Raw genomic sequence first — 14965 nt, forward strand, 5'->3', positions numbered from 1 at the left:
AAAAAAAAAAAGAAAAATGGGTAAATGGTTGTATCTCTCAACTAGTGACCATTAGCCTGGCAGTTTTTCCTGTTGTATAAGGCTCAAGAATCTCAAGCACCCCACTTCCCTGTGGGTAAAGACTGTCAACTAAAAGGAGACAGAAAACAGAGTGTGATAAAATATTTGTATCATTCTAATTTAACTGAGCAGATTATCTAAGGTTTCCAGTTATCCAAGGTAGAAGACCATTATATTAGGACAGATCATTTAGAGTGGATATCTGACTCAGATTTTTAGTATGAAAGAGAAGGGCAAGGATTGTAATCTTTTAAAAGATTACAAATATTCAATCCTTGGTAATACAATGTTTTTATTCCTTTGTCTAAGAATATGGGGGACTCTTTGATGAAAGACTTGTTAAAACATACAGCAAGTTTTGAAAGAATTTGAAGGTGAATAAATAAAGAAATATTTATTCCCTCTTTTAAGATTAAAAGCAATTATATTTAACCAACAAGGAAAAAAATTCAGCTAAAAAATTCCCATGCATATTTTTCTTTTTGAATTTAATTTCTACTAATATTATGACTTAGAGGATATCCAGGATAAAGGTAACCTATCATCAGGGCTCTCTTTCAGGGCAGAAAGAGAACATATAAAGACTAGAAATGAAAAAAAATGAAATTAAACAAGGCTTCTACTTAATCTCTGGATTCTTTCACTTAGCATAGTGTTTTCAAAGTTCATTCATTTGTATCATGCATCAGTACTTCATTCCTCTTTGTGGCTGAATACAATCTCATTGTATAGATGTACCTTGTATTATTTGTCCATTCATCTGTTCATGAATATCTGAGTAGCTTCTGCCTGTTAACTGCTATGAATAGTGCTGCTAAAAACATCCATGTACAAGTTTTTGTGTGGACATATATTTTTATTTCTTTGGGTATATACCTAGGAGTGGAAATGTTGGGTTATATGGAATCTCTGTGTTTAAATCATTTGAGAAACTGTCAGATTATTTTCCAAAGGAGCTGCACCATTTTATACTCACATTAGCAGTGTAGGAGGTTCAATTTCTCCACATACTCACCAACACTTTTGTTATCTGACTTTTTGATACTTGCTATCCTAGTGCCTTTGAAGTGGCATCTGATTGTGCTTTTGATTTGCATTTCTTTTGTGACTAATAATGTTGAGTACTTTTTTTAATGGCTCATTAGTCATGTGTACGTTTTTCTTAGTGAAATGTCTATTAAGATCCTTAGCCGATTTTTAATCAGGTTATTTGTCTTTTTATGATTGAGTCCTAAGTGTTTTTTGTATAGTCTTGATAGAACACCCTTATCAGATATGTGATTTACAAATACTTTTTTCCACTCTGTGGATTAGTTTTTCACTTTCTTCATGCTGGCCTTTGCAGAACAAAAGTTTTTATTTTTATTTTTATTTTTTCTTGTAGCCATTGCAATTTTGGTGAAGTTCAGTTTAATCTATTATTTCTTTTGCTCATGCTTTTGGTATCATATCCAAAAATCTGTTGCCAAAGCTAAGGAAGGTCATGAATATTTACTCCTATGTTTTCTTCTAAGAGTTTTATGATTTTAGCACTTATATTTAGGTCTCTAATCCATTTGGGGTTAGTTTTTGTGTATGATATGAGATAGGAATCCAACTTCATTCTGCACATGAATAACTAGTTGTCCCAATGCCATTAGTTGAAGACTATTCATGTCTCCATTTAATAAACTTGCTACCCTTGTTGAAAATCAATAGAACACAGATGCAGGGGTTTATTTCTTGATGCTGAATTTATTTCTGGATGTTTATTTCTGGAATGGAATTCTGAATGGACGTCTATTCCTTTGATCTGCGGGTCTACCCTTATGCCAGTAGCATATTGTTTTGATTACCGTGGCTTTGTAGTAAATTTTGAAACCAGGAACTATGAGTCCTTCAACTTGGTTCGGTTTCAATATTTGTTGGCTATTGGGGTTATTTGAAATTTAATATGAGTTTTAGAACCAGGTTGTCAACTTCTAAATAGTATCTATGTTGAATCTGTAGATGATTTTAGGGAATAATCTTAACAATGTTAACTCTTTTGATCTATGAATATGAGGTCTTTTCCCATTATTTAGATCTTCTTTAATTTCTTAATACATTGTATTTTTCAGAATATAGGTTTTGCACTTCTTTTATTAAATTTATTCCCTGGTATTTTATTCTTTTTGATGTCGTTATGAATGGAATTTTCTTAATTTCATAATTTAGATCGTTTGCTGCAAGTGTAAAGAAGTAAAAACTGATTTTTGTGTATTGATCTTGTATTCTGCAACTTTAATAAATTCATTTACTAGTACTAATAGTTTTAGGTGGATTTCTTAGGATTTTCTATACATAAAATCATGTCATCTTCAAATAGTCCTAATGTTACTTCTTCCTATCCAATCTTGATGTCTTTTATTTCTTTTTTTTTTTTTTTTGTGCTAATTGGCCTATGTAGAACCTCCAGTGCAATGCTGAATACAAGTGGTAAAACAGACATCCTTATTTTGTTCCCGAACTTAGGGAGAAAGCATCCAGTTTTTCACCAGTAAATTTAATATTAGCTGTGAGGTTTTCTTATCTGTCATTATTACTTTGAGGATATTTCCTTTTATTCCTAGTTTGTTGAGATTTATTTTTTGTCTTCTTTTTTTTTAAATCATAAAAATGTGTTGAATTTTGTCAAATGCTGTTTTAGCATCCATTGGGGTGGACATTTTTTTTTTTTTTGATATGGTAGAATATATTAATTGATTTTTAGATGTTAAACCAAACTTGCATTTCTGGGATATATTCAACTTGGTCAGGGTGCATAATTATCTTTATATATTGCTGGGTTCAGTTTGCCAATGTGTTAATGATGATTTTTGTGTCCATATTCATAAATATGTTGGTCTGTAGTTTTCTTGTGATTTTGTTGTCTGTTTTTGTATCAAGGTAAAACAGGCTTCATGAAATACGTTGGGAAGTCTTCTCTCTCAGCATATTAATTGTAAGAGTTTGTAAATAATTTCTATTGATTCTTTTTTAAATGCTTGCTAGAATTCATCCATGAAGCAATATGGACTTTGGCTTTTTCTTAATGGGTAGGTTTTGAATACTGAATTAATATTTTAATTTGTTGTAGGTTTATTCACATTGTTTATTTCTTCTTGATTCAGTTTAGGTACTTTGTATCTTTCTAGGAATCTGTCCACTTCATATAAATTATCTAACTTGTTTGCATATAATTGTTTACAGTATTTGTTTTAATACTTTTTATTTCTGTAAAGTCTGTAATAATGTCCCATCTTTCATTTCTCAATCTTGCAATTTGAGTCCTCTCTTTTTGTCTTACTCAATCTAGCTAAGCATTTATCAATGTATGCTTATAGTCATGATATCTCCTCCACTATAATTATAAAATGCCTTTCTTTATCTCTAGTAACATTTTCTGGTTTAGTCTATTTGGTCTAAGTTTTTAAAACCACTTCGGCTTTCCTACAGTTGCTGTTTGCAAGATATGTCATTTCCATCATTTTACTTGTAGCCTATTTGTGTCTTTGAACCTAAGTATATCTTCTTTTCTAAACATACACATGGATAGTGTTTTCTTTATTAAAAAAATCCAGCCTGACACTCTGCTTTCTGGTTGAATTAATTCACAGACATTTAATGTTTTTATTCATGTATTTGAATTCACATCTTACATTTTACTTTTGTTTTCTATATGTCTGTTGTCTTTTTTGATTCTCAATTCCTCTCTATGGTTTTCTTTTGCTTTAAGTGAGCATTTTCTAATGTTGCATATTAATTTCTTTAATAATTTTTTCACTATATTTTTGACTTAATTTGTAGTGGTTACTCTAGAATATACTATATACATCTTAACTGATCAAAATTAGCCTTAAACTAACCTAATTCCAGTGATATATAGCTTTATTTCATTTTCCTCTTTTTTGTGGTGGTGTTCTATGTATTACATCTATTAATATTACAAACCTCAAAATACATTTCTATCATTATTATTCTACCATATGTAGTCATTTTCTTAGCCCACTGCAGCTTTACTCTCCCTACCTCCTTGGTACTATTATCAGCAAATATATTATGCATATATTACAAAAAGGATGTTACATATATAAAAAAAAGTTTTTACAATTTCTCTTAAATCCATCAGGAGAAGAAAGGAAAATATGCATTTATAGTGTCTTTTATACTTGCATAATTACTTTTACTGGTACTCTTTGTTTGTGTGACTCCACATTGCAATCTGGTGTCAATTGCTTTTAGCCTGAAGAATTTCTTTTAGTAATACTTACCAGGTGAATTTGCTAGAAACACATTCTGTTTATCTGATAAAGTCTTTATTTTGCCTTATTTTTTAAAAGCAGCACACTGTTTTTCTCTTATTGCTTTGAAGATTTATCATTATCTTTCACTTTTAGCATTTTTACGTGATATGTCTGTGAGTCTCTTTGTGTTTACCCTACTTGAAGTTTGTTGTAATTATTGTCAATAAATGTAAGAAGTTTCAGTCACTGTATCTTTAAATATGTTTTTCTCCTTTCTCTCTTTTATTCTGATCATCCCATTATATGTATATTGGTACACTTAATGGTATTCCGTATTTCTCTGAGCATCTATTCATTTTTCCTCATTCTTTTTTCTGTCTGTTCTTCAGCTTGCCTAACTTCTATCAATCTATTTTTAAGTTCACTAATTCTTTTTCCAGTTCAAATCTAATATTACTTCTAATAAATGTTTTATTTCAGTTATTATAGTTTTCTGCTCCAGAATTTTCATTTGGCTCATTTTAATGATTTGTTTGATATTTGTTTTGACCTCAGGAGCATTCCTTCAAGTTGTCAGATTGCCTGGTTTTCTCCTGCAAACTAGTTGGCCTACAAACTAGGCTGTATCTTTATCAGATCATAAAACTCTTCCCAATATTTTTTCACTGCAACCTTCTCTGTTCTTGAGATTATCCTTTGGCTTCAACTTCTTCACGTTTTGTTGAAAATAAAGTCAGCCATTTTGGGAAGAATTTAGAGTTACTTTGTGGCCTATTTCTCCTACTAGGCAAAATCTCTGGGTTAAGGCCCTAGAACTGAGAATTGGGACACTGACAAGATTCTCTTTGAGTGACTTTCTTGTTTCAGCAACTGAGAACTTGATGCAGGGAGGGAGAGCTGCGCAGCCTGAGGTCACTTTAGCTGTCCAGTTGTAGAACAATTATCACTTCAAGTCTGGGGCAAGGGCTATAAGGATCTCAGTATTCCCAACAGGCAGACTGTATATTCCATGAGTGGGGATTGAGCAGAGAAAGGGAACTGCTATTCTTGTCTGTGTTTACCCAGGTCTTAGCCTCAGCAATAGGCACTTGGAGGTAGGATGAGAAACACTGAAGTACTGCTCCTCCTGAGAAGAAATTCCTCTAGATGGAGAGTGGGAATGGTAGAATCCCTGTATTCTTGGCTCCAGAAGTCTGGAATGGAGGCTCTACCCTGCTGAGCTGGGTAGGGAGAGAGATGGGACTTGCTTTGTTCAAGTACCACGGACTTGCCTTTCTTACTGAATGTTTAGAAATTTCTTTGAATTGATGTTTCTTCATTTGCTGTCTGCCTTTAGCACAATTTTCAAGGGGCCTTTAAAAACATAATTTTTATCAGTTTCATTGGAGTCAGTGGAGCTCCAAATACTGTCATGCCAGAAGTTGGTCTTTAGCCTAAACTTCTTTTATAACCCATAGCAGGTTTTATATACGGTGTGATCTCCTCAAGGCATAAAAAATGTATTAGATCTTAATGCCTAGGGTAGTCCTTGGTATGCATTAGATAATCAATTAAATTTTGTTGAGTTACATTTAAATAAAGCATAATCACGTCCTTATTTTTACATTTTGAAGTCTTCAGAGTGGTTGCATTTTTGCTGTTTAATTTTGTCACCAAATCTTATTTTCATTTACAAATTAGAATACAGAGTCAGAGATGTAAAATGATTTACCTATGAATGCATGGTAAGTCAGCGAATTTTTCAAAAGACAGCATACTCATTTTTTCCCATAGCTGTTAACTTTTCCTTTTTCCCCATTTATCTTAAAGATAAGTCATGAGTTAGAGAAATCTGTTTCATAAACAGCAGAAATATTAGTACTTGCTGTAAGTATCAAGGCCTGAAATTTGATCTTCCCAGTCCAAAAATTATAAGGGATGTTTTCTATGGCTCTCAACACATCTGGTGCATAGGTAAAAGCTGTACATCCCTAAAACTGGAAGCAAGAAGCTTTTCATTAAAGAGTTTGCTAAGCTAAGCATATATTTTCTCTGTCCGCTAACATATTTCTACAAATTTTACTTGTCTATATTGTTCCAAAAAAGCTTGGAGAATATAACTAAAGGGAGTTGCAACCAGGAATCCCTCTCAATACAGGGAAAATGATGAAAGTATTAGTTGACAAAGCCAATCTAACTAAGGATTTATTTTGGCCAAAACTGACTATTTGTCTACCTTACAAGTGAAGTGAAATGACGAATCAAACTGGAGGCCACTATTTTCAGCAAAACAATCAATGCAGAAACAAGAAGTCAAATGCTGCGTATTATCACTTGTAAGTGAGAGCTGAAAAATGTGTATGCATGAACATAGAATGTGGAATGATAGACACTGGAGATTTGGAAGGGTGGGAGGGTTGGAAGGGGTGGGAGATGAGAAATTACTTGATGGTTACAATGTAATTATTCAGGTGATTGATGCACTAAAAGCCCAGGCTTCACTACTATGTGATTTATTCATGTAAGAAAACTACACATGTATTCCTTAAATTTGTACAAATAATAAAAAAAAAAAGGAAGAAGGAAGCAAACAAACAAAAAATAAAACTGAACTAAAAAGGCATGCATGGTCAGACCCCAGAGTTGTTCTTGGGATCACCTGGGGAAATAATGCAGCAATTATCATACCAGCCTTCATACTTACAATGGACAACTAATTTTTAAGAATTATCCTATTTCCAGGATAAAGTACACATCTTTGCCAGTTTAAGCCTCCAAAGACATGCTTTTATCAAGCACCTTCAGCTATCCAGACTATAGGGTTATATCATCTTCTCAATTTTTGCTGTAATTCTTACTTTTGGAAATTTCCACATCGTTGTTGGTAGTATTCCATTATACGGGATATACCATAGTCTGTTTAACCATTCACCTACAGAAGAACATCTGAGTTGTTTTCAGTGTCTAGCTATCACAAATAAAAGTACTGTGGACATTTGTGTAAGGTTTTTATGTGAACATAAACTTTTCATTTCTCTAGGACAAATGTCCAGCATTATGGTTGCTGGGTCATATGGCGGCAGTATGTTTAATACTTTAAGAAACTTCCTGTCTTCTAGAGTGCCTATATAATTTTACATTCCAACCAGAACATATGATTGATTCAGTTTTTCTATAACCTTGTAATCATTTGGTTACAAGCTATTCTGGTTAGTGTATATCTCATTGTGGTTTTAATTTGCATTCTTCCAGTGGCTAATAATGATCAATTTTTTATGTGCTTATTTGCCATATGCTCTTTGATCAAATGTCAATGTTTTTCACCTGTATTTTAATTAGATTTTTTAAACTGTTGATTTTGAGTTTTTAGATATCAGTCCTTTGAAAGGTATATTACTTGCAAATATTTTCTCCTGTCTATAGATTACCTTTTTATTTATTAAAGAGTCTTTTGGCTGGGCATGGTGGCTCACACCTGTAATCCCAGCACTTTGGGAGGCTGAGGCGGGCGGATCACGAGGTCAGGAGATCGAGACCATCCTGGCTAACACGGTGAAACCCCATCTCTAGATAAAATACAAAAAAAAAAAAAATTAGCCGGGCGTGGTGACAGGCACCTGTAGTCCCAGCTCCTCAGGAGGCTGAGGCAGGAGAATGGTGTGAACCCGGGAGGCAGAGCTTACAGTTAGCTGAGATGGTGCCACTGCACTCCAGCCTGGGCGACAGAATGAGACTCCGTCTCAAAAAAAGTCTTTCACAGAGGATCCGTTTTAAATTTTGATAAAAATTCATCAATTTTTATCATTTATGGATTATTTTTGGTGTTTAGTTAAGAAAAACTTTTGCCTAGCTCTAAACCCTGAAGATTGTTCTTATTTTTTTCTAAAATTTTTATATTGTTATATTTTACATTTAAGTTTATGGTCTATTTTGAGTTATTTTTTTGCAGAAGTTGTGAGACTTAGGGTGAATTAGCTTCAAAATATTAATTGGAGGTGTTACATCTTCTTCTGTTTTATGACAGAGATTTTGTAGAATCGGTGTGAATTTTTCTTTAAGCGTTTTGTTGAATTTTCCAGTGAAACCATCTGTGCTTGGAGATGGTTTGGGGGAGGAATTTTAAAACTATATATTCAACTTTATTAGTAGTTATAGAGTTATTCAAGTAATCTGTTTTGTGTCAGTTGAGTTGTGGTAATTTGTGTTTTTCAAGGAATTGATTCTCTTTGTCGGTGGTATTTTTAAGTCCTATCTCTTTGCTGATGTTATATCTAGTTATTCTATCAGTTTTTGAGAGGGGTGTTGAAGTCTCCAACTGTAATTGTTGATTTGTCTGTTTCTTCTTTCAGTTCTAAGAGTGAGTCTTGGCTTTTTGTACTTTGGTGTTCTATTGTTAGACGTATACACATTTAGAATTGCAATATTTTCTTGGTTGATTGACCCTTGCCATTCTCTGTCTCTGCTGCTTTGCTTTGCTTTGAAGTCTACTGCATCTGAAATAATTATAGACACACTTGCTTTTTTTTTTTTACTAATGCTTGCATGATGTGTATTTTTCCCTCATTTCTTTTAACTTTCCTATATTGTTGCATTTGAAGTGAGTTTCTTGTAGAAGGAACATGTCTTTTAATCACCTCTGCCTATCTCTGGATTTTGATTGATGTATTTAGGACATTTACCCCATTAAAGCAGGTATTAATATGCTAGAGTTGAGTTTCTCTTTTTTTGTTGTTTTCTCTTTGTTTTCTTTTTCATTTACTGTTTTTTTCTGCTTTCCTTTACATTTATGAAACTTTCTAAAAATTACATTTTTATTTATCTTTAATGTTTTGAATGTATTTATTTTAGATGTTATTATATATTATATATAGATAACTTATAACAGTTTACTAGTGTCATCGTTTTATTTGTTTGAGTGAAATTTGGAAGCTCTACCTTTCTTTATATCTTTTTACACTCCCACATTTATATTACAAATATCTTAAGTATTTTTTTCTACATAGATTTAAAATAATACCAGTTTTATAATTTTTATTTCAACTATCAAACATAATTATAAAACAGAAGAGGAGAATAAAATTGTATTGAATTTACTTGTAGTTTTATTTACCATGTTCTTCCCTCTTTCCTGATATTTGAACATTCCTTTAAGAAAAAAAAAACTATTTCCTTTCTGTTTAAAGAACGTCATTTAGCTGGTCTTTTAGGAGACGTCTACCAGCAAGCATTGCCTCTGTTTGTTTGTTTGTTTTAGTCTACTAATGTATTGATTTCCTGTTCATTTCTGAAAGATATTTTCACTAGGTATCACTAGTGAAATTATTTCCTGTATCACTTTAAAAATTATCTGCCATTTCTTTCTATCTTCCATAATTTCTAGTGAGAAATCCACTGTCATTCAAGTTTTTTTCCTTGGAAATAAAAGTGCTATTTCTTTCTCACAACTGTTGAGATTTTTTTCTTTTCCTTTAGTTTTCAGAAGTTTTACTATGTAGCTTTTTATTGTGTGTGAGAGACTATCCTGTTTGGGATTCATTCAGCTTCTTGAATTGTAGATTTACATCTTTTGTCAAAGTTGGGCAGTTTTTGGCCATTATTTCTTCTATTTCTAATTTCTCAGCATCATCCTTTTTCTCCTCTCCTTCTGAGTCGTCAGTGACCCAAAGTCAGATTATAGTTCCACATGTCCATGAGGGTATACTGTTTTCCAGTCTATTTTCTCTTTGTTGTGTAAATTTGGTAATTTTTATATTTTTCTTCTGATTACTTTCTAATTTACTAATTTTTCCTCTGCCTCCTCCATTCTGCTGTTGAGCTCATCCATTGAGCTTCTTATATTACAATATTTTTCAACTCTAAACTTTTCATTTGTCTTCTTTATATCTTTTATATTTTTGCTGAGACTTTGCATGGTTTAATTGGTTTCAAGCGTGTTTGTAATTTTTCATTGAAATGTTTTCATAATGGTGGCATTAGATTTTTTGTCGATTATCCTAATATATTTGTCTTCTCATTGCTTGCATCTTGGATTGTCTTTTCTTTACTCAGAGATCTTCCTAGTTCTTGATATGACAAGTGATTTTTGACAGAAATATGGACAGTTTGAGCTTTATATTATAACACTGAATCTCACATAAATCTCTCTTTTAACTTGATTCCTCTGACACGATGCTGGTGGGGATGGGGAATTGCTGACTAATGATTACCAAGTGGGAGTAAATGACAAGGTTCCCTACTAGACTTCCATTGACACCAGAGGAATGGGTCTTCATTACCGCTGCTTGTAGGTAAGAGAGTTGGCTCTCAATAGGCCTCTACTGATACTCCCTACCGGGAGAAGTTATAGTGACTCATTGTACTAAATGTTTCTCCTATGGTGTCCATGACACCATGAGGGAGAAGTAACACCATTACCATTGGGTAATGGTGAAAGTTCTGCCTCTCTCTATGGCTCCACAATTACCCTAGTGAGGAGAAGTAGGGATGCCTCATACTACTTGACGGGTATGTAAGTTCATGCTCTCCAAGTGGTCTGTCTCCATTGACCCTCACTGGGACATGAGATGGTTACAGCTGGTGACTGTGAAGGTCCCAACTCCCTACTCAGTCTTCTCTGGCAGCACCTTGGTAGATGTTATGGGACCTGTCATGACAGACTGGGGACAATGAAAGTCTAAGTGTTCTACTTGGCCTTTGTTGGCATTTGTTGAGGTGCTAGTTAGCTGAAGTAAGAAGTTATTGTGTTAAATTTTTCTATCTTTCCACTCAACTCCTTTATTTGTCCTTTGACCAAAGTGAGCAGACTTGTGTTAGGGCTTTTTCTCTTTTTTTCTTCTTATCTCTGGCTTTAAGTTTGGGATATATGATGTGAAGAGAACAGAAGGGAACTCATTATCACGTCATTTATGGGTTTTAAGACCCCCTTACTAGCCCGCTTTCTTCTCTCTATTTCTCAGAGTTTTATGTTCATTTTTGTGTAGTGTCTTGGGTTTTTAGTTGTACTTAGTGTGAGAAATAGGGAAAAGTATGTCTATTCCATCTTTTTGGAAGGAGAAGTTTCAACCACCTATGTCTTCATAAGTATTTACTCATTTTTCTACCAAAAAGTACACTGTAAAACAAGTGGTGTTTGCCCTATGGCTGGGGGAATCAAACGCCTCATCTGTTTAGTTAGCATTAGGTTTGACAAATACTTCCAGGAAGAAGACAAATGAAAAAATAGAAACAAAACAAACAATCAAAATAGATTGCAACTTTAAAGGATGATATATAAATTTGAGCATAATAGGTGCTATTTAGAAATTTAAGTTAAAAATTATTTACAAGCTTTTTGGCTTTTTAAAATCATGTTGTGCTATGTTTTGGTTTTCAATCCAGGAGTTAAGAAAATATTGAGAATCCTGGCACTGTGGCATGCACCTGTAGTCCCAGTTACTTAAGAGGCTGAGGTAGGAGGATCACTTGAACCTAGGTATTGGAGAACAGCCTTGGCAATATAGTGAGACCTTGTCTCAAAAAAAATAAATAAATAAATAAAAATTAAAAATATGAGAATTCCTGGACATAGCTGTAGATTTTGTGTCAAGTCAGAAAGATTGTGGAAGCATCAATATTATAACCAACCCTATAATACTTATAATTTAATAGACCTTGGGATTTGGTAATCATTTCCACTGGAATGATTTTATTAATTACCTTAAATTTATTATTAAATATTATTATTTATTATTTTTATTAATTACCTTAACATTTTATTAATTACCTTGAACTAATTAAAGTTTCAATAAAATATTTTAATGCTCACATTTTTGTATGCTAACATTCAAGGTCGAATTCCACAGAAAGTTAAGAATTGTCAGTTTACTTCAATTATCTCCTTAGATAACATTTTTTGTTAAATGTGGCCAAATCTATGTCATTATTTAAAAATAGTTAATCTACAAATTACAGGTCCACACTTTCTTATGGCTTTCTTCTAAAAAATATAGGCCTGTACTTTCAATTTTAATATCTGACTTGAAGATCAACTAGGTGTCAGGTACAAAACTCAACATCTATTCTAGCTTCTTTTCTATTTTTTTCTCTGCCCTTCTTATTTCATTAATTTTCATGATCACAACTACAATGAATAAGCTTTGAAGTTTTAAATCTCTGTTTCTCTTTACTACACTCTTCCTTGTGTACTCTACAGTTCTGAGTGTATTTGACCTTTTCTCCAGGAACTACTGCAGTGGTCTCAAGTAAAACAAATCCTAATCTAAACTTCTTAGCTCTCTCCCAATCAAACCATTTATCATTGTATTATTGATTCATTCATTACAAATGGTGGTACCACTCTTTTCAGTCTCTCAAACTGGAAACTTCAGTGACATTCGTTCATTCTCTACCCACTAAACATTTAAGTCACCACAAATTCCTTAAGCTCATTACAAATATCTCTTGAATCCAGTAGAATTTTTTTTTCCAACACTGTTCCCATGATGTCCATTGTCTCTTTCTTGGAAAGAGCTTCTGCTCTGATTTTTCCAATATATCCCAAATGAATCCCATATAGGCTTTTTTTCCCATTCATCTCCATATATTTTCCTATTCATTCCAAATGAATCCTATATAAGTTCATTTTCCACTTGAGTTACATTTCTAATGTATGAATTCATAATGACATCATCATCAACAATAGTAAATCTCCACATTTATTGTTCTCCTAAAAACATTTCGATCAATGTTAAATTTCCTCTGCATTGATGTACCATCCAGTTACGTTTCTTTATAGTAGAATGATGTATAATCCTTTGGGTATATACCCAGTAATTGGATTACTGAGTCAAATGGTATTTCTGATTCTAGAACCTTGAGGAACCACACTAGCTTCCACAATGACTGAACTAATTTACACTCCCACCAACAGTATAAAAGCATTCCTATTTCTCCACATCCTCTCCAGTATCTGTTGTTTCCTGACTTTTTAATGATTGCCATTCTAACTGGTATGAGATGCTATCTTATCATGGTTTTGATTTGTATTTCTTTAATGACCAGTGATGATGAGCTTTTTTTTCATATGGTTGTTGGCCACAAAAATGTCTTCTTTTGAGAATTGACTGTTCATATTCTCTGCCCACTTTTTGTTTTTGTTTTTGTTTTTGTTTCTTATGAATTTGTTTAAATTACTTGTAGATTCTGGATATTACTCCTTTGTCAGATGGATAGATTGCAAACATTTTCTCCCATTCTGTAGGTTGCCTGTTCACTTTGATGATAGCAAAGATTTGGAACCAACCTAAATGCCCAACAATGATAGACTGGATAAAGAAAATGTGGCATATATATACTACAGAAAACTATGCAGCCACAAAAAAGGATTAGTTCATGCTCTTTGCAGGGAAATGGATGAAGCTGGAAACCATCATTCTCAGCAAACTAACACAGAAACAGAAAACCAAACACCACATGTTTTCACTCATAAGTCGAGTTGAACAATGAGAACACATGGATACAGGGAGGGAAACATCACACACCGGGACCTGTTGGGAGTGGGGGGTAAGAGGAGGGATAGCATTAGGAGAAATACCTAATGTAGATGATGGGTTGATAGGTGCAGCAAATCACCATGGCATGTGTATACATATGTAACAAACCTGCACGTTCTGCATATGTATCCCAGAACTTAAAGTATAATAAAAAAAAATAAAAGAAAGGCTCTATATGACAGCTTAAGGGGATTAGAATTTACCAGAGCCAATGGGGAGCCAGAAAGTTTTTTCAAACCAGTAAGTGAGAAATTTGAGGTAGGAGGGGGCTTGCTGTTGTTATTGATACTAATTTGTGATTTAGTCAATATTTTGGTTACTTTACTGTTAACCATCATTGTCTCTCTTTTCTCTAATGGAAAAATAAACCACTAGCCTTGTAAGACTGTAGTTTTCATTGATGTATTGAAAGATTTCTTTTCCTAAATCCAGCTAGGTTTTAATAGTCAAGATAGCTGTCATATTTTCCCTTAACAATGTCTCTTTATGTTAATTTATTCTCCATTTTGATTGTTACTATTCTATTTCAGGCCCTTATCACCTTACATCCAAATAGCTGCAGAAAGAGAGAGAAGAGGAAAGGAAGTAAAAATGAAGGAAGGAGGACTGGGACTGTGTTCAGATGCCCTCCCTAGAGCATTTAAATCAGAATTTCAGAGAAATGGTCAAGGTATTCACAATTTTTCTATGTGCCACCAGGGTTGAGAGCCATTGCCTTTTTGGTACCTTTTAATTAGATTAATTTTACCTCTAAACCTTAACATCAAAACTCAATTAACCTTTTTAAAATGCAACTTTCAGTGCATGTTTTACTCCTAAATTTCCTCAGCCAGAGACTGTAGATAATATACCATTTTTTTTCTTTCATTATCTTTCATGGGAAAGACAGCTCTATTGACAAAGCTGTATTAATTTAATCTAGTTCTAAGGCTGGTACTTTCCTGACTTGGCTCATTCTCTTAAAAATCTAAGCATGCTGTAGAGAGTAGGCTTCTCCTGCCTCTGGTGTCTACAGTGAATATTTATGGAGATAAACTTCCAAAATTTTCTTTGATTCTTCTTCTGACTTTCAATTTTCCCTCATGTCAACCTATGTGCTTTTCTATCTGACCTTTCTCCTTCAGATTGACTGAATGACATTTAATCACATCT

The 14965-nt window shown here is 33.3% G+C and overlaps 1 long non-coding RNA gene across 15 annotated transcripts in view; it reads left to right on the forward strand.

Annotated features, from left to right (window-relative positions):
- LOC105464896 (uncharacterized) overlaps positions 1 to 14965 on the forward strand; it is a 64590-nt gene that overhangs the window by 4705 nt on the left and 44920 nt on the right. For all 15 annotated transcript variants that reach the window (XR_011611645.1, XR_011611642.1, XR_011611640.1 and 12 more), the window contains exon 3: positions 14344 to 14483. This is a non-coding gene — a long non-coding RNA (uncharacterized lncRNA). The remainder of the gene's footprint in view (positions 1 to 14343; positions 14484 to 14965) is intronic.

Source organism: Macaca nemestrina, chromosome 13, assembly GCF_043159975.1.
Source record: "Macaca nemestrina isolate mMacNem1 chromosome 13, mMacNem.hap1, whole genome shotgun sequence".
In the NCBI taxonomy this organism is placed as follows: domain Eukaryota; kingdom Metazoa; phylum Chordata; class Mammalia; order Primates; family Cercopithecidae; genus Macaca; species Macaca nemestrina.